General features: G+C 39.4%; 1 pseudogene; it reads left to right on the top strand.

Annotated features, from left to right (window-relative positions):
* The window catches only part of LOC115225178, a 100,549-nt pseudogene that overhangs the window by 55,340 nt on the left and 25,061 nt on the right, over nucleotides 1–20,148 (top strand).

Below are 20,148 nucleotides of genomic sequence, written 5' to 3' on the forward strand. Positions count from 1 at the left end.
GCCTCACCTGGCCCCTGTGCCGGTGGCACATGAAAAGCATCCACTACACTGACAGAGTAGTTGGCGTTTAGGAAGGGCATCCAGCTGTAGAGACACTGCCAGATCAGACTGCAACCTGGTGCAGCCTCCTGGTTTCCCAGACCCAGTCAACTGTCCAACCCATGCTAGCAGGGAAAACAGATGTTAAACAATGATGATGATGAGGATTCTCTATTGTTTCCTGTGACAGACAGCTGTTCTTTTGTGTACTGGACATTTTCAATGTGGGCGCACTCGCGCAAGCTAGTCGTAAGTAGTCGATCCTACAATTTTTTTTATTAAACTAAGTAAATAAATTATTTATAGATCCGCGCCCAGGTGGCAAAAATGGAAAAAAATATGTGTAACAGGTGTAAGGCATCGTATATTGAAGGAATATGACGAAAAAAAAAAGCTCGCTGACAAAGGAGGGGGTGGGGACGGGGCTTGGAAAATTCACACGATCAACCGTACTAGATTGGCGCCCGGGTGGCAAAAATGGTAAAAAATGTGTAAAAGGTGTATATATATACATGTATATATATATCACAGACACACACACACACACTTACGTGCGCAAACACACATGCACACACACAGACAAACACGCACACACACATATTTCCATATCTGTGACTTGTGTTTGTCCCAAGTCAACGCTTCATTTTCGGTTTCGGCTGATTACGTCATCGTAACTTAGCAATTCGACAAAAGGAGAAGGAAGGAATGAGTAGCAGTCTGAAGAGAGATAAGCCCAGCCGTCGATGAGTATGAGTAAACACGCTGATGTGGTGCTCCAGCATGGCGGTCGTCCAAGAATCGAAACTAGCAAACTTCGGACGATAAAATCTACTTTGTAGGTAAATGGTGTCAAGGGAGAGAACTCTTATATATATATAAACCACATATATTTAAGAGTAGTCTCCCTTAAGACGTTAAAGACAGATGATAGAACTGAAGCGGTTTCGCAACGTTGTTCAAGGGAGCAAACTCTAGTACCATATATTTGTGAGTATTCTCCCTTGAAACCAATCGTTATGCCAGCAAACTGTACAGGGGTTGAGAGACGGAGATGGAGAGAGTCAGACCGACAAGCAGTCGGACGGTCACGTAAATCGGTGAATGAAGGATAGAAACGTATTCTGTGTCATTCCATAAATAATTCGGGTTTTTTTAAAATTTATTTTTCAAGATTAAGATAGGCAGTGTTTTTTTTTTTTAATCTAAAATGTTCTACCTATATATATATATATATATATATGTGTGTGTGTGTATATATATGTGTGTGTGTGTGTATATATTTATATATATATGTATATATATATATATATATATATGCACTCACACATACACACGCATATATATATATATATATATATATATTTCATTTCATTTCATCTAATTTCAGCTCATGAGCTGTGGCCATGCTGGGGCACCACCATTTAAAACTTTGTCAACAACCAGCCATGGGACTTGAACCCAGATCCCTTGGAGATGCATATTTATATGTATGTATATATATTTATGCATACATTCATATATACATACATATATATATATAGGAGTTGAGGAACCTGTGGAAGAGGTAGACCCAGGAAAACCTGGGACGAGGTGGTGAAGCACAACCTTTGAACTTTAGGTCTCACCAAGGAAATGACTAGAGACCGAGACCTATGGAAGTATGCTGTGCGTGAGAAGACCCGGCAAGACCCCTCAGAACAGTCAAAATCAAACCAAATCAACATCAGTGGAAATTGCAGCTGTGGTTAAGCAAACCATCCGATCGTTTGTCCGTTGCCAGCGTCGCCTGGCCCCGTGCCTTTGGCATGTAAAAGCACCATCCGCTCGTGTCCGTTGGCAGCCTCGCCAGGTCCCCGTGCCGGTAGCACGTAAAAGCACCATCCCTTCTTGTCCGTTGCCAACCTCAACTGGCCCCTGTGCCGGTGGCACATAAAAACACCATCCGTTCGTGGCTGTTTGCCAGCGCTGTCTGGCACCTGTGCAGGTCGCACGTAAAATGCACCCACTACACTCACGGAGTGGTTGGCGTTAGGAAGGGCATCCAGCCGTAGAAACACTGCCAAATCTGACTGGGCCTGATAAAGCCTTCCGGCTTCACAGACCCCAGTTAAACCGTCCAACCCATGCTAGCATGGAAAACGGACGCTAAATGATGATGATGATGATGATGATGATTCATCAATACATCAAACCCATCTTATAAAGGAAATCTGTGAAAAACAACGGCAAAATATTTCTTCTGGACGATGGAATTAACAGCAACAATTTGAAGTCTTTGCTGTCTGGAATATAGAGGAGATGATTGTTTTACAGGTTAAATAAGCTTGGATAACTTTACAAAGGGGTAGACAATTGTCACCTCTTCATTTAGATATTAAGCAAAATCACAGATGAAAGAAGCATAGCATTAAATTATTCTCTGAAAATAGCAACACAAATATATTCATAGAAATGAATTTTTTTCCTATTTCAGAATATCATACCATGTTGATTTAAAAGAAATTTCTTCATTCAGATGTGTGTCTGATATTTTGATTGACTTTCATCAATTAAAGGAAGACCATATATTCATAAGACACATTCATCAAAACATCAGCTTCTTTATATAAATAAAATCTTCGACGAACGATGGGGAAATATTTCTTCTGGATGATGGAATTAAGAGCAACATTTTTTTTGCCATCTGGAATGTAGAGATGATGATGAACCTACAGGTTAAGTTTGAGTAACTTTACAAAAGAGTTAACCAATTTATATCTTCTGTTTTAGATATTAAGCAAGATCACCAATGAAAGTAACATAACGTTTAATTATTCTCTGATGCATTTGAACACAAACATTCATAGAAATGAAACAGATACTATCATTGTGATATGTATAACGAAATTATTCTCTCATAATGAATAATTCAACTAAAGCAAAAGTCTCTGATAAAAGAGGGAAGCTATATCACTGTGATCATCATCATCATCATCATCGTTTAACGTCCCCTTTCTATGCTAGCATGGGTTGGACGGTTCAACTGGGGTCTGGCAAGCCCGAAGGCTACACCAGGCCAGTCAGATCTGGCAGTGTTTCTACAGCTGGATGCCCTTCCTAACGCCAACCACTCCGAGAGTGTAGTGGCTGATTTTATGTGCCACCGACACAGGTGCCAGACGAGGCTGGCAGACGGCCACGCTCGGATGGTGTTTTTTATGTGCCACCGACACAGGTGCCAGACGAGGCTGGCAGACGGCCACGCTCGGATATGGTGTTTTCGGTGTTTTTCTTATGTGCCACCGACACAGGTGCCAGACGAGGCTGGCGAACGGCTACGATCGGATGGTGTTTGTTACGTACCCAAGGCACGGAGGCCAGTCGATGCGTTACCGGCTACGGTCCCTTTCGGATGGTTTTCTTATGTGCCACCGGCACTGGTAACACAAGGATACAAATTCCATTGATGTTCATCTATTTTGATTTGGTTTGACTTGATTCGATTTGACTTTGATTTGATTTGCCTCAACAGATCTTCACAAGTGTCACAAGCAGGAAATTATGCACAGGTGGACTGACTACGTCCCAGGTAGGGGCCACGGGTTATGGCTTCACTAGTCTTGCCGGGTCTTCTCACGCACAGCATACTTCCATAGGTCTCGGTCTCTAGTCATTTCCATGGTGAGACCTAACGTTCGAAGGTCGTGCTTCACCACTTCGTCCCAGGTTTTCCTGGGTCTACCTCTTCCACGGGTTCCCTCAACTGCTAGGGATTGGCACTTTCTCACACACCTATCTTCATCCATTCTTGCCACATGACCATACCAGCGCAATCGTCTCTCTTGCACGCAACAACTGATGCTTCTTAGGTACAACATTTCTCTCAGGGAACTAACACTCTGTCGAGTAAGTACACTGACATTACACATCCATCGGAGCATACTGGCTTCATTCCTCATGAGCTTACGCATGTCCTCAGCAGTCATGGCCCATGTTTCACTGCCATGTAGCATGGCAGTTCGAACACATGCATCATACAGTCTGCCCTTTACTCTGAGCGAGAGGCCTTTAGTCACCAGCAGAGGTAAGAGCTCCCTAAACTTTGCCCAGGCTATTCTTATTCTAGCAGTTACACTCTCAGCGCACCCACCCCCACTACTGACTTGGTCACCTAGATAACGGAAGCTATCAACTACATCTAATTTTTCCCCCTGGAAAGTGACGGAAGTTGTTTTCTGCAGATTTTCGGAGGTCAATGCTCCCGAGCATCTGCCACATATAAAACTATCTTCCCAGTTAGCCTACCTTTGACATTGCTGCACCTCTTCTGTGTCCATAGCTTACACTGGGTACATCTTATAGAGTTTCCACCTACACCTTTTCTACAGATCGAGCAGGGCCATCTTCCTGAGGACATTTGTGGATTGCCTACCTTTCTACTTATTAGTACTTTGGATTTAGCTAGGTTGACTCTAAGGCCCCTCGATTCTAAACCCTCCTTCCACACCTGGAACTTCTCCTCCAGTTCTGATAGTGACTCAGCAATTAGAGCGAGGTCGTCAGCATAGAGGAGCTCCCAGGGGCAACCTGTCTTGAATTCCTCTGTTATTGCCTGGAGGACTATGATAAATAGGAGGGGGCTGAGTACTGAACCCTGGTGGACCCCAACCTCTACTTTGAATTCTTCTGTGTACATGTTGCCAACCCTAACCTTGCTTACGGCATCTCTGTACATGGCTTGCACAGCCCTCACCAGCCATTCATCTATCCCTAGTTTCCTCATTGACCACCAGATGAGGGATCGGGGGACCCTATCAAAGGCTTTCTCCATGTCAACGAAAGCCAGGTACAGGGGCTTATCTTTGGCTAGGTATTTCTCCTGCAGCTGCCTTACCAGGAATATAGCATCAGTGGTGCTTTTCCCTGGCACAAACCCAAACTGCATTTCATCTAAACTAACTCTCTCTCTAATTAGTTGGGCTATGACCCTCTCCGTAACCTTCATTACCTGATCCAACAGCTTGATACCTCTGTAATTATTTGTATCTAGGGCATCACATTTACCTTTGTAGCAGTTGACTAGTACGCTGCTACACCAGTCATTGGGTATGACTCCTTCGTGTATCACCTGGCTGACTATACGGGTGACTAGGTTATAGCCGACACTGCCAGATATTTTGAGCATCTCTGCAGTAATTCCTGATGGGCCTGGGGCTTTCCCTGTCTTCATGCTTCTAATTTCCTTAGCTACCACGGAACTATCAACTCGGATAGCTGGTCCCTCTGTTGGGTCAACATTCGGCAGACTCTCTTTATCCCATTCATTTTCTTTATTCAGCAACCTTTCATAGTGGCATCTCCAAACCTCTCTCTTTGCATCTGTGGTAAGTCATTCTCTCAAAGTGGTAATCTAAGAAGGCACAGACGTGTTCATACTGGGGAAAAGCCGCATCAGTGTGATGTCTGTAGTAAATCATTTTCTGACAATAGCTCTTTAACTCATCACAAATTTATTCATACTGGGGAAAAGCCGCATCAGTGTGATATCTGTGGTAAATCATTTTCTTGAAGTGCTGACGTACCTAAACACAAACGTACTCATACAGGAGAGAAACCATATCAGTGTGATATCTGTGGTAAATCATTTTCTCGAAGTGCTGACTTACCTAAACACAAACGTACTCATACAGGAGAGAAACCATATCAGTGTGATATCTGTGGTAAATCATTTTCTGAAGTGCTGACGTACCTAAACACAAACGTACTCATACAGGAGAGAAACCATATCAGTGTGATATCTGTGGTAAATCATTTTCTCGAAGTGCTGACTTACCTAAACACAAACGTACTCATACAGGAGAGAAACCATATCAGTGTGATATCTGTGGTAAATCATTTTCTTGAAGTGCTGACGTACCTAAACACAAACGTACTCATACAGGAGAGAAACCATATCAGTGTGATATTTGTGGTAAATCATTTCTCGAAGTGCTGACTTACCTAAACACAAACATACTCATACAGGAGAGAGACCATATCAGTGTGATATCTGTGGTAAATCATTCTCTACCAGTGGTGAATTAAATAAACACAAACTTATTCATGTGATATCTGTGGTAAGTCATTCTCTCATAGTAGTAAACTAAGAAGGCACAGACGTGTTCATACAGGAGAAAAACCATATCAGTGTAATTTCTGTAGTAAATCATTTTCTGAAAATGGCACTTTAACTCATCACAAATTTATTCATACTGGGAAAAGCCTCATCATTGTGATATCTGTGGTAAATCATTTTCTCAAAGTGCTAACTTAGCTACACACAAACGTACTCATACAGGAGAGAAACCATATCAGTGTGATATCTGTGGTAAATCATTCACTAGAAATAGTAATTTGACTACTCATATACGTATTCATACTGGGGAAAAACCATATCAATGTGATATCTGTGGTAAATCATTTTCCCAGCATTCTACTTTAAACGGGCAGAAACGTATTTATACAGGTGAGAAGCCATATCATTGTGATATCTGTGGTAAATCATTCTCTCACGGTAGTGACCTGCCTAATCACAATCGTATTCATACTGGGGAAAAACCATATCATTGTGATATCTGTGGTAAATCATTTTCTTGTTTTAGTCATTTGTCTGGTCACAAACGTATACATACTCGGGAAAAAACCATATCACTGTGATATCTGTGGTAAGTCATTTTCTGATAATAGCAATTTAATCAGTCACAAACGTATTCATACAGGTGAAAAACCATATCATTGTGATATTTGTGGTGAGTCATTCTCTCAAAAATGCCACTTAAGTACACATCTAAGTATTCATACACAGGTGTAATCGTATCAATATCAAAATTTGTTACAACCCGGCAGGACAAGTGAGACCACAACCCATGGCCTCTACCTGGGATGTAGCCAGTCCACTTATGCATACCTTTCCTTCTTGGGACACAAAACTCTACTTGTGAAGACTTGTTGAGGCAAGTGAGAATCAGAATCAAAATCGAAATCAACCAACATCAATGGAAATTGCAGCTGTGATACCAATGCTGGTGGCATGTAAAAAGCACCATCCGATCGTGGCCATTGCCAGTCTCACCTGGCCCCGTGCGGCTGGCACGTAAAAAGCACCATCCGACCGTAGCTGTTTGCCAGCCCCGTGTGGCACCTGTGTCCGGTGGCACGTACAAAGCACCCACTACACTCACGGAGTGGTTGGCGTTAGGAAGGGCATCCAGCCGTAGAAACATTGCCAGATCAGACTGGGCCAGGTGCAGCCTTGTGGCTTCCCAGACCCCGGTCGAACCATCCAACCCATGCTAGCATGGAAAGCGGACGCTAAATGATGATGATGACAAGAATTATGAATATTTTGTCTGCTAAAAGACAGGGTTTATTCCTCTTCAAGCTTGACATTATTAACATCAGTTTCTTGGATGTCAACATGAAATTCATGAATCACAACTTCAATATCATTTATATATCTAAATATATCAACACAGAGATGACTTTGGTTTCTGAAGATGATTGTGCTGGATTTTTGAGGAATTTGTTATGAGAGAATAAAGGAATGGGAATAAGGAATAAAAGTTTTAAGTGACATTGATTTTGTCTTTGTTGTGTTTTCATCATTATCATCCTCATCCTTCTTCTCTTGTTCTCCGCCTCATCCTCCTCTTTTCTTTTTCTTCTTCTTCTCCTCCTCCTCCTTCTCCTCCTTCTCCGTCTTCTTCATCTTCTCCTCCTTTCTTCTTCTTCTTCTTCTTCTCTTCTTCTTTTTCTTCTTCTTCATTGATTTTGTCTGTTTGTTTTCTTCTCATCATCCTCATCTTTCTTCTTCTTCTTCTCCTCCTCATCCTCCTTCTTTTTCTTTTTCATCTTCTTCTTCTTCTCCTTCTTCCTCTCCTCCATCTTCTCCTTCTTCTTCTTTTCTTCTTCTTCAGTGTCCATTTCCTTTGCATGCCTGGGTGGGAAATTGTGACCTGAGCTGGCAAGCCAGAGTGCTGCTCCAGGTTCCGCTCAGATTTTGCTTGCTTTCTTTGGCTGTATGCCCTTAGGATGTCCATTGAGGTGAAAAACATTCTGTGCCTTATGAATATGTCCCTCGTTTAAGAAACAGATTGGGTTTATTTACATTTGTGAAGAAAAAAAGATAGCCTTGCCCCCACCCTTAAACCTAAAACAGATTGAAATGCAATAGATCGATACTAGGGTCATAATTATGGGTGAAAATTTCAACAAATCAATGACGTCTATTGAGGTGAAAACATTCTGTGCCTTATGAATATGTCCCTTGTTTAAGAAACAGATTGGGTTTATTTACATTTGTGAAGAAAAAAAGATAGCCTCCCCCCACCCCTAACCCTAAAACAGATTGAAATGCAATAGATCGATACTAGGGTCATAATTATGGGTGACAATTTCATATGACACTGCAAGAAAAAACTGCCGTTCAAACCGAAAAGATCCGAATGTGTGAGTACACTTTATTGAAAGAATCTTGTAAAAATTTGAAAACCCTTGAAAGTGAAGTTCTTGACAGAAAGGGACAAAGAGGAAACTACAACGAATCCCACCAGTCAGTAGAGCCACCTATTGGAGAACTGAAAGAAGACAATCATGTAAAGGGAAATAACTTCTGCTACATTTCAACCCCGGTTCAACATTTAAATTATTAATTAAGGTGCTTAATTACTGATTCACTGACTCGTTGCTTATTTGTGAATACGGTAAGTTGATAAAGATTAACTTTAAGGCTGTAAAGGTGATAATATACTACTACTACTACTAATAATAATAATAATGTGAATAATAGAATTCTGTGAACCTCTTTATGTTACAGTAATTACTTTTCGAAGCGGGAACCTGACAACAATTAAGAAAATGTGTCGGTAGCACGTTAAAAGCACCAACTGATCGTGGCCGATGCCGGACTCCCTGGCACCTGTGCAGGTGGCACATAATAAGCACCCAATACACTTCTGGAGTGGTTGGCGTTAGGAAGGGCATCCAGCTGTAGAAACACTGCCAGATCATACTGAGACAACTTACAAATTACAATTTTCTCAAGAAAGCCAAGAGAAAAAATGTTTTATTTTGACACATTCTCCCAGTAAACGAAATTTTAAAGTGTTTAGTTAACTAGAAATTGTGTTGAAAACTGCCGTTCAAAAGGAAAAGATCCCTCAACAATGCTATTGATGAACGAAATATTGTGAAGCATTTTGTCTGGCATGCTAGTGACCCTGCCAGTAAATAATGGGATTATGTGAACCCTTCAATGTTAAAGTAATCATATAGAAGTGAAAACGGATCTTTTCGGTTTGAACGGCAGTTTTTTCTAGTGGTGCCATATGAAATTGTCACCCATAATTACGACCCTGGTATCAATCTATTGCATTTCAATCTGTTTTAGGGGAAGGGTATATTTTTTTTTTCACAAACATAAATAAACCAAATCTGTTTCTTAAACGAGGGACATATTCATACGGCACAGAATGTTTTTTTTACCTCAATAAACGTCAGTGATTGGTTGAAATTGCAGAAATTGAAGAAAAAAAACAACAAATATCTTACAAACCGTTGAATTTTCTCAATAAAGCCAAGAGAAACAGATGTTTTATAAACACATTCTACCAGTATACGAAGTTTAAAAGTGTTTAGTTACGTGGAAATTATTTTTAAAAACTGCCGGTCAAACCGAAAAGATCCCCAAGAGGTATCCAAGCATTGTTCTTTAGATGAGAGAGAAGTGTGAAGGAAGGACAATGATTGGACAGGAGAGAAAATGACGTCAGAAACGGATGGAAGTGCAACGGCCTGACGTCACATCAGGAAGATATAAGTCAAAGATGCCTTCTTTCTTTCGGTGTCTGCGACGGGGTCCAGTTCGTGCGCTGGAAACGGTCGTAGATTAGAATATGTGAGTGTATATATTCTATATTACCTTGAAGGTAAAATCGTTGACAGAATGGGACAAAGAAGACACAGGAACGAAACGAACCAGTCATAGAAAATTGAAGAACTATAACCATATAAAGGGATATAACTTTCCTTAATTAATTAATTAAGGTGCTTAATTAACGATCGTTGACTCGTTGTTTGTATCTGAATACGGTAAGTTGACAACGATTTATTTTAAGGCTGTAATGATGATGATAATACCAATAATAATAAGGTACTACTAGCGAACAGTGGTCCCGGTGCGTGCACTCGCGTATCCGCGCTTGCTAGTCGTAAGTAGTCGAATCTACAATTTTGAAAACTAAGTAAATACATTATTTTTGTAAACAAACTAAGGTTAGGTTTAAAAAGTCGTTGTAGGATCGACTACATACGACTAGCTAGCGCGAGTGCGCGCACCGGGGCCACTGTTCGCTTGTAGTACCGCGCGCCTCTCCAAGATAATGACGCTTACTTGAGAGAAAAAGTTAGGAAATGGGAAATATATCCAGAATACATAAAGTATGGAGAAAATTAGAAAGATTGATCTATTTTTTAAATATTTTATGCTAAAAAATAAAATACGGAGAACGGGCACTCGCGAATATAAACAAACATATAAGGGTACTATTTAAGAAGAGAGGTCCCGGTGGGCGCGCTAGCTAGTCGTGACTAGTCGATCCTTACTTTGTATGTTTGTATTTAAAAAAATTATTTTCTTTGTTTGAAAAAATGAGCGTAACTTCGGTATAGGTACCGGAAGTACCAGATACATTTCAAGAAAGTGTTTTTTTATACATATATGGGGGGGGGGGGTTATGGTTAAGGTTTGTGTTAGGGGTCGGAGAAAAGGGTTTCTGTTATCTTCAGAAATGTAAACAAAGCCACTCACGGTATCTATACCGAAGGATCGCCAAAAATTATTTATTTTGTGTTTTAATTACTTTGGTAGGTAGTCGTTGTAGGATCGACTAGTCACGACTCTTTTAAATAGTACCGGAGAAAATTAGAACGATTAATCTATTTTTAACTATTTTACACTAAAAATAAAATACGCAGAACGGGCACTCGCGAATATAAACAAACATGTATGTACGTATACGTATGTATTTATGCATATATATGTATTATTATGTATACATATATGTGTGTGTGTAAGGGTGAAAGAAATTGAATATTAATTAATAACATCAATTTCGTATGGATTTTGGCGTTTGGTTCAGCAAATTATGTTTTTGATATACTCTACCGATGATTCGAAAATGATTTGTAAGTAAAATTACACAATCTATTAACGATGAAACAATTGTATAGAGTTAATCCATTTTTTCGTTATTTTTCATTTGTCCTGCCCCCTTACATTCTTGGCGTGTTGAATTAATGCTTGAGAACAATTCTTTAGTGGTGGATTCCCTTTGCGGATCTATTTCTAGCGTTAGAGTGACCACATGTGGTCCTTCTCTTATTACTTGTATGTATATATATATATATATATGTGTGTGTGTGTGTATACAAATATATTTGTAGTGAATCTTGCACGCATGAAGTAGATTGGATCCACCATAGCCAAAATTTTAATTAACCCTTCACCAAAATTTTTCATATGGCAGAACAATAGAGAAATCTCAATACAGAATGTTGTAAAAGTTTCAATGCCTCAATGGATTCTGACCCCTGCAAACATAGACATTAAATGGACGACAGTGTTGATGTTGTAAGATTTGCAATGTTGAATTACTATGTCGTTTAATGATTCTCTTTATCTCACTGCTTCTTTTTTTTTCTATTTCAGAATATAACATCCTGTTGATATGAAAGAAATTACTTCATTCAGATGTGCCTCTGATATTCTATAAGCTCCCATCAACCAAAGGAAGATGATATATTTATAAGGAGCATTCATCAATACATCAAACTCATCTCATAAAGGAAATCTGTGAAAAACAACAGCAAAATATTTCTTCTGGACGATGGAATTAACAGCAACAATTTGAAGTCTTTGCTGTCTGGAATATAGAGGAGATGATTGTTTTACAGGTTAATTAAGCTTGGATAACTTTACAAAGGGGCAGGCAATTGTCACCTCTTGATTTAGATATTAAGCAAGATCACAGATGAAAGAAGCATAGCATTAAATTATTCTCTGAAAATAGCAACACAAATATATTCATAGAAATGAATTTTTTTCCTATTTCAGAATATCATACCATGTTGATTTAAAAGAAATTTCTTCATTCAGATGTGTGTCTGATATTTTGATTGACTTTCATCAATTAAAGGAAGACCATATATTCATAAGACACATTCATCAAAAGTTCAGCCTCTTTATATAAAAAAATCTTTGATGAATGATGGGGAAGTATTTCTTCTGGATGATGGAGTTAAGAGCAACATGTTTTTTGCCATCTGGAATGTAGAGATGATGATGAACCTACAGGTTAAGTTTGAGTAACTTTACAAAAGAGTTAACCAATTTATATCTTCTGTTTTAGATATTAAGCAAGATCACCAATGAAAGTAACATAACGTTTAATTATTCTCTGATGCATTTGAACACAAACATTCATAGAAATGAAACAGATACTATCATTGTGATATGTATAACGAAATTATTCTCTCATAATGAATAATTCAACTAAAGCAAAAATCTCTGATAAAAGAGAGAAGCCATATCACTGTGATATCTGTGGTAAGTCATTCTCTAAAAGTGGCAACTTAACTAGTCACAAACGTGTTCATACAGGAGAGAAACCATATCAGTGTGATATCTGTGGTAAATCATTTTCTCGAAGTGCTGACTTACCTAAACACAAATGTACTCATACAGGAGAGAAACCATATCAGTGTGATATCTGTGGTAAATCATTTACTAGAAATAGTACTTTGACTAGTCATATACGTATTCATACTGGGGAAAAACCATATCAGTGTGATATCTGTGGCAAATCCTTTTCTGAGCCTTCTTCTTTAAAAGGGCACAAACGTATTCATACAGGTGAGCAGCCATATCATTGCGATATCTGTGGTGTATCATTCTCTGAAAATAGCCATTTAACCAGACACCTACGTATTCATACTGGGGAAAAACCATATCAATGTGATATCTGTGGTAAGTCATTTTCTGGTAATAGCAATTTAATCAGTCACAGACGTATTCATACTGGGGAAAAACCATATCAATGTGATATCTGTGGTGCATCATTCTCTGAAAATAGCCCTTTAACCAGACACCTACGTATTCATACAGGAGAGAAGACATATTGTTGTAATATCTGTGGTAAATCATTTTCTCAGCCCTCTACTTTAAAAGGGCACAAACGTATTCATACGGGTGAGAAGCCATATCGGTGTGATATCTGTGGTAAATCATTTTCTCAGCCCTCTACTTTAAAAGGGCACAAACGTATTCATACAGGTGAGAAGCCATATCAATGTGATATCTGTGGTGAATCATTCTCTTACAGTAGTGACTTACCTAAACATAAACGTATTCATATTGGGGAAAAACCATATCATTGTGATATTTGTGGTGAGTCATTCTCTCAAAAACGCCACTTAAGTACACATATGAGTATTCATACACAGGTGTAATCGTATCAATATCAAAATTTATTACAACCCGGCAGGACAAGTGAGACCATAACCCATGGCCTCTACATAGAATGTAGCCAGTCCACTTATGCATACCTTTCCTTCTTGGGACACAAAACTCTACTTGTGAATACCTGTTGAGGAAGGGAGAATCAGAATCAAAATCGAAATAAATCAACATTAATGGAAATTGTAGCTGTGATACCAGTGCTGGTGGCACGTAAAAAGCAACATTAGAACGTGGCCGTTGCCAGCACCGTCCCAACTGGCTTCCGGGCCGGTGGCACGTAAGAAGCACCAACCGATCGTGGCCGCTGCCAGCCTCTCCTGGCCCTTGTGCCCGTGGCACGTAAAAAGCATCCACTACATTCACAGAGTGGTTGGCGTTTAGGAAGGGCATCCAGCTGTAGAAACACTTCAGATCAGACTGCAACCTGGTGCAGCCTCCTGGCTTCCCAGACCCCAGTCAACCGTCCAACCCATGCTAGCAGGGAAAACAGATGTTATACAATGATGATGAGGAGGATTCTCTATTGTTTCCTGTGACAGACAGCTGTTCTTTTGTGTACTGGACATTTTCAATGTTTTGTTATTAAACATTTTGTAAAAATAAAATTCTTTGTGCATGCTTATTCTCTCTTTCTCTTTCTCTTTTACTTGTTTCAGTCGTTTGACTGTGGCCATGCTGGAGCACCGCCTTTAATGCAGCATCTCGAACCCGGGACTTATTCTTTTGTAAGCCGAGTACTTATTCTATCGGTCTCTTTTGCCGAACTGCTAAGTGACGGGGACATAGACAAACCAGCATCGATTGTCAAGCAATGCTAAGGGGACAAACACAAACACATGCATATATATACATCTATACAACAGGCTTCTTTCAGTTTCCGTCTATCAAATCCACTCACAAGGCTTTGGTCGGCATGAGGCTATAGTAGAAGACACTTACCCAAGGTGCCACGCAGTGGGACTGAACCTGGAACCATGTGGTTGGTAAGCAAGCTACTTACCACACAGCCACTCCTGCGCCTATATCTATATTGTGATTACATTTTCTTTTGTGTTGACATTTTTCTGCCACATCTGGGTAATCGGTAGCCATCTTATTTCTGGTGCCACTACAATCTTTCTATTTTCATGCTCCGCTCTCAAGGGGCAACCTTATAGTGACGTTTGGTCCCAGACACCATTTTAGGATTTTCATCCACGCATGCGCAGGGGTAAGAGCCTGCCGGAAGCCCCTTATGCACATGTGCAGTCATCAGCAGCAGCTAGGCTTCACCGCTGTCCCCTCTCCCTCTTCGCCCCTGCTTCCAACCAAGCCGGACGCAACTTGACCAGCTCCGTGTGGCTGGAATTCTGAAGGCGATCCATGACTTCCGCGAATCTGAGAAGTATGCCTTCACAATCGTGATTAAAGTGTCTCTGCTGCTTCCGCACCAAGGCGATCTAGCTACTGATTGTCCAGAGATGTAACGCTTGTACAGACAGAAAAATAAATATTGTTATTTGTTCAGAGATCCTTGTTCTATTGATTTTTTAATGGCTTTGCGGGGTGACTGGGGAAATGTAAAGATGTGCACGACCACCCTTGGACGGTTTTGAATGACCATAGAAAGTGCGAGCCCTCTAACTGAAAAATTGTGGATTTGTATAAAGGACAGGCACACAGAGACAGACATTTGGCCATTTATATATAGAGAGATGTTGATGTAATTCAGCCTAAGGAGACATCTACAGCTGGCTTCACAACATGATCTGTTTATATTCGCGAGTGCCCGTTCTCCATATTTTATTTGTTAGTATAAAATACTTTTAAAAATGGAAGACTTAGCAAGACCAGTGAGAACAGTCAAAATCAAAATCAAAGCAAATCAATTCATATATCAGAAAGCAGAACCAAATTGAGGTCGATCAACATCAGTGGGAAGTGCAGCTGTGGTTAAGCGAACCATCCGATCGTGGTCGTTTCCGGCGCCGCCCCGTCTATCCTCCGTGTCGGTGACACGTAAAAGCACCATCCGTTCATGGCCGTTTGCCAGCTCTGTCTGGCCCCCGTGTCGGTAACACATAAAAGCACCATCCGTTGTGGCCGTTTGCTAGCTCTGTCTGGCCACCGTGTCGGTGGCACGTAAAAGCACCATCCGTTCATGACCGTCTGCCAGCTCTTTCTGGCACCTGTGCGGGTGGCACGTAAAAGCACCCACTACAGTCACGGAGTGGTTGGCGTTAGGAAGGGCATCCAGATCTGAATGGGCTTGATGAAGCCTTCTAGATTCACAGACCCCAGTTGAACCGTCCAACACATGCTAGCATGGAAAGCGGACGCTAAATGATGATGATGATGAATCTTCCTAATTTTCTGCAGATTTAAGAATTATCTTTTAAATCTGTAGGTCAAAAGGTAAAAATCCCAGCGTTTCTCTATTTCCTTTCGTAATTGTGCATTATGTTGGGAGCGGGGCCATCTTTTCCTTCCCCATTGTCATTGGAAGAATTAATCAACCTTCGAATATCGAACACACGACACTACATTCCATCCACTGACGGTTCTCTCAAAGTAGCAACTTAATTATACATGAGAGAAAATAGATCACTGTGATCATCATCATCATCATCGTTTAACGTCCGATTTCCATTCTAGCATTGGTTGCACGATTTGATTGAGGACTGGCGAACCAAGTGGCAACACCAGGCTCCAATCTGATCTGGCAGAGTTACTACAGCTGGATGCCCTTCCTAACACCAACCAGCTGTAGAAACTCTACCAGATCAGATTGGAGCCTGGTGCAGCCATCTGGTTCGACAACTGTTCTCTGGGAATAATGGGGATCATTTCGGTTTGAACAGCAGGTTTTAAAATTTCTAGGTAACTAAAAAAATGTTTAACTTCGTATACAGATAGAATGTATTTATAAAGCATCTTTTTCGTTGGCTCTATTGAGAAAATTCTGTAGTTTGTAACATATTTGTTGTTTTTATTTCTGCAATTCCAAGCAATCAATGACGTCTATTGAGGTAAAAAAAAAAACATTATGTGCCTTATGAATATGTCCCTCGTTTAAGAAACAGATTGGGTTTATTTACATTTTTGAAGAAAAAAAGATACACTTCCTCCACCCCTAACACTAACACTGATTGAAATGCAATAGATCGATACTAGGGTCATAATTATGGGTGACAATTTCATATGACACCGCTACAAAAAACTGCCGGTCAAACCGAAAAGATCCTTTTCTTTTTACACAAAGTAAATAATAAGGCGATGCTTCCATATATAAGTACGCACGTGACTTTGTTTACATTTGTGAAGATAACAGAAAGCCTTTTCTCCCCACTTCTAACCCTAACACGTGGAAATCATTTTAAAAAGCTGCCGTTCAAACCGAAAAGATCCCAAATATCTTCCACACTGTAGAATTTTCTCAATAAAGCCAAGAGAAACAGATGTTTTATAAACACATTCTACCAGTATACGAAGTTTAAAAGTGTTTAGTTACGTGGAAATTATTTTCAAAAACTGCCGGTCAAACCGAAAAGATCCCCAAAAGGTATCCAAGCATTGTTCTTTAGATGAGAGAGAAGTGTGAAGGAAGGACAATGATTGGACAGGAGAGAAAATGACGTCAGAAACGGATCGGAAGTGCAACGGCCTGACGTCACATCAGGAAGATATAAGTCAAAGATGCCTTCTTTCTTTCGGTGTCTGCGACGGGGTCCAGTTCGTGCGCTGGAAACGGTCGTAGATTAGAATATGTGAGTGTATATATTCTATATTACCTTGAAGGTAAAATCGTTGACAGGATGGGACAAAGAAGACACCGGAACGAAACGAACCAGTCATAGAAAATTGAAGAACTATAACCATATAAAGGGATATAACTTTCCTTAATTAATTAATTAAGGTGCTTAATTAACGATCGCTGACTCGTTGTTTGTATCTGAATACGGTAAGTTGACAAAGATTTATTTTAAGGCTGTAATGATGATGATGATAATACCAATAATAATAAGGTACTACAAGCGAACAGTGGTCCCGGTGCGAGCACTCGCGTATCCGCGCTGACTAGTCGTGAGTAGTCGAATCTACAATTTTTAAAACTAAGTAAATACATTATTTTTGTAAACAAACTAAGGTTAGGGTTAAAAAGTCGTAGGATCGACTACATACGACTAGCTAGCACGGATGCGCGAGTGTGCGCACCTGGACCACTGTTCGCTAGTAGTACCGCGCACCTCTCCAAGATAATTACGCTTACTTGTGAGAAAAAGTTAGGAAATGGGAAATATATCCAGAATACATAAAGTATGGAGGAAATTAGAAAGATTGATCTATTTTTTAAATATTTTATACTAAAAAATAAAATACGGAGAACGGGCACTCGCGAATATAAAGAAACATACAAGGGTGTAAGAGTTAGCAGTTCCTTCTCTAAGCTTGGATTCGAAATCGAATCCAAGAATCATCGGTCGTCAAATACCAATGCATGTATAGGCGCGAAATTAAGAATCCCTTTGTTCTGACAGAAACTGATTGATCATCTCCCTTTGACCTCCGACCTGAGCAATGTCAGGATAAAGGGATTCTTAATTTCGCGCCTATAGATGCATTGGTATTTGACGTCCGACGATTCTTGGACTCGATTTCGAATCCAAGCTTAGGGAAGGAAGTGCTAACTCTTACAAGGGTACTATTTAAGAAGAGAGGTCCCGGTGCGCGCATCCGCAGTAGCTAGTCGTGACTAGTCGATCCTTACTTTGTATTTTGTTTTATTTACTTTGTTTTAAAAAAATTATTTACTTTGTTTTAAAAAAATGAGCGTAACTTCGGTATAGGTACCGGAAGCACCAGATACATTTCAAGATAGTGTATTTTTTTCTTCTATATGGGGGGTTGTGGTTAAGGTTTGTGTAGGGGTGGGAGAAAAGGGTTTCTGTTATCTTCAGAAATGTAAACAAAGCCACTCACGGTACCTATACCGAAGGATCACAAAAAAATTATTTACTTTGTGTAAAAAAAAATTATTTATTTTGTGTTTTATTTACTTTGCTAGGTAGTCGTTGTAGGATCGACTAATCACGACTAACTATCGCGAGTGTGCGCACCGGGACCGCTCTTTTTAAATAGTACCGGAGAAAATTAGAACGATTAATCTATTTTTTTAACTATTTTACACTAAAAAATAAAATACGCAGAACGGGCACTCGCGAATATAAACAAACATGTATGTACGTATACGTATGTATTTATGCATATATATGTACTATTATATATACATATATGTGTGTGTGTGTAAGGGTGAAAGAAATTGAATATTAATTAATAACATCAATTTCGTATGGATTTTGGCGTTTGGTTCAGCAAATTATGTTTTTGATATACTCTACCGATGATTCGAAAATGATTTGTAAGTAAAATTACACAATCTATTAATGATGAAACAATTGTATAGAGTTAATCCATTTTTTCGTTATTTTTCATTTGTCCTGCCCGCTTACATTCTTGGCGTGTTGAATTAATGCTTGAGAACAATTCTTTAGTGGTGGATTCCCTTTGTGGATCTATTTCTAACGTTAGAGTGACCACATGTGGTCCCTCTCTTAATACTTGTATATATATATGTGTGTGTGTGTATACAAATATATTTGTAGTGAATCTTGCACGCATGAAGTAGATTGGATCCATCCTTGCCAAAATTTTAATTAACCCTTCACCAAAATTTTTCCCACAGCAGAACAATAGAGAAATCTCTATAGAGAATGTTGTAAAAGTTTCAATGCCTCAATGGATTCTGACCCCTGCAAACATAGACATTAAATGGATGACAGTGTTGATGTTGTAAGATTTGCAATGTTGAATTAATATGTCGTTTAATGATTCTCTTTATCTCACTGTTTCTTTTTTTTCCTATTTCAGAATATAACATCCTGTTGATATGAAAGAAATTACTTCATTCAGATGTGCCTCTGATATTTTATCAGCTCCCATAAACCAAAGGAAGATGATATATTTATAAGGAGCATTCATCAATACACCAAACTCATCTTATAAAGGAAATCTGTGAAAAACAACAGCAAAATATTTCTTCTGGACGATGGAATTAACAGCAACAATTTGAAGTCTTTGCTGTCTGGAATATAGAGGAGATGATTGTTTTACAGGTTAATTAAGCTTGGATAACTTTACAAAGGGGTAGACAATTGTCACCTCTTGATTTAGATATTAAGCAAAATCACAGATGAAAGAAGCATAGCATTAAATTATTCTCTGAAAATAGCAACACAAATATATTCATAGAAATGAAATTTTTTCCTATTTCAGAATATCATACCATGTTGATTTGAAAGAAATTTCTTCATTCAGATGTGTGTCTGTTATTTGATTGACTTTCATCAATTAAAGGAAGACCATATATTCATAAGGCACACTCATCAAAAGATAAGCTTCTTTATATAAATAAAATCTTTTACGAACGATGGGGAAATATTTCTTCTGGATGATGGAATTAAGAGCAACATTTTTTTGTCATCTGGAATGTAGAGATGATGATGAACCTACAGGTTAAGTTTGAGTAACTTTACGAA

The sequence above is a fragment of the Octopus sinensis genome, linkage group LG27 (assembly GCF_006345805.1).
Source record: "Octopus sinensis linkage group LG27, ASM634580v1, whole genome shotgun sequence".
Classification (NCBI taxonomy): domain Eukaryota; kingdom Metazoa; phylum Mollusca; class Cephalopoda; order Octopoda; family Octopodidae; genus Octopus; species Octopus sinensis.